We start from the raw sequence: 1,609 nt of genomic DNA, 5'->3' as shown, positions 1-1,609 counted from the left end.
AAGCCTCAGCTCGTGGATAGATCAAGCTCAGCCCAAACATACACCAAGTGGGCCCCGGAAGTGGATTTACGCATCAAATACTTACTCATGTAAACCCTAGTAACTAGTCTAGTATAAATAGGATAAGTCACTATTGTATTAGACATCTTTTGACAGTTTAATCTTTTCACTATTCGGTCACTTGATCATGGAGGGGGCTGGCCATTCGGCCATGCCTGAACCTTTTACTTGTGTATTTTCAACAGTGGAGTTTCTGCACACCATAGATTAAGGGTGTGGAGCTCTGCTGTACCTCAAGTTTCAATACAATTATTATTACTTTCTATTCAATTCTCTTCTATCCTTATTCCAAGATATACGTTATACTTAAACTTTGATGAATGTGATGATCCGTGACACTCATCATCATTCTCACCTATGAACGCGCGTGATTGACAACCACTTCCGTTCTACTTTAGGCAGGGCGCATATCTCTTAGATTCCCCAACAGATTTAATCTGCCTAACTGAGATTTACAAGGTGACCATAGGTTGCTTCACACCAACAATCTCTGTGGGATCGACCCTTACTCACGTAAGGTATTACTTGGACGACCCAATACACTTGCTGGCTAGTTGAACGGAGTTGTGTACACACATAACAAAGAGCCATTAAATAAATCTCATGCAAATACAAAGAGGGCAATCACAATTTCGTCCACCAAGTTTTTGGCGCCGTTGCCGGGGATTGTTCGAGTATGGACAACTGACGGTTCATCTTGTTGCTCAGATTAGGTAATTTTCTTTTCAAAAATCTTTTTTAAAATTTTTCTTTTCTTTTTCGTTTTTCTAACCATGTTTTTCGAAAAAATTAAAATAAAAATACAAAAAAATTAGAAAATCATAAAAATAAAAAATATTTTGTGTTTCTTGTTTGAGTCTTGTGTTAATTTTTAAGTTTGGTGTCCATTGCATGCTTTTAAAATCTTTCTTGCATTTTTTTTCGAAAATCTCATGCATTCATAGTGTTCTTCATGATCTTCAAGTTGTTCTTGACAAGTCTTCTTGTTTGATCTTGATGATTTCTTGTTTTGTGTTGTTTGTTGTTTTTCATGTGCACTTTTGCATTCATATTTTCCATGCATTAAAGATTTCTAAGTTTGGTATCTTGCATGTTTTCTTTGCATCAAAAATTTTTCAAAATTATGTTCTTGATGTTCATCATGATCTTCAAAGTGTTCTTGGTGTTCATCTTGACATTCATAGTGTTCTTGCATGCATTGTGTTTGATCCAAAATTTTCATGTTTTGGGTCATGTTTGTGTTTTTCTTTCTCATAACTAAAATTTTCAAAAATAAAAAAATATCTTTTCCTTATTTTTCTCCAAATTTTCGAAAATTTGAGTTGACTTAGTTAAAAAAAATTTCAAAATTAGTTGTTTCTTACAAGTCAAGTCAAATTTTCAATTTTAAAAATCTTATCTTTTCAAAATCTTTTTCGAAAATTATATCTTTTTCATTTTTTTTATTATTTTTCCAAAATTTCAAAAATATTTTTCAAAATATTTTCAAAATCTTTTTCTTATCTTTATATCTAATTTTCGAAAATTAGCTAACAATTAATGTGATTGG

This window comes from Arachis duranensis, chromosome 3 (assembly GCF_000817695.3).
Source record: "Arachis duranensis cultivar V14167 chromosome 3, aradu.V14167.gnm2.J7QH, whole genome shotgun sequence".
NCBI lineage: Eukaryota > Viridiplantae > Streptophyta > Magnoliopsida > Fabales > Fabaceae > Arachis > Arachis duranensis.
This window is presented reverse-complemented; position numbering follows the sequence as displayed.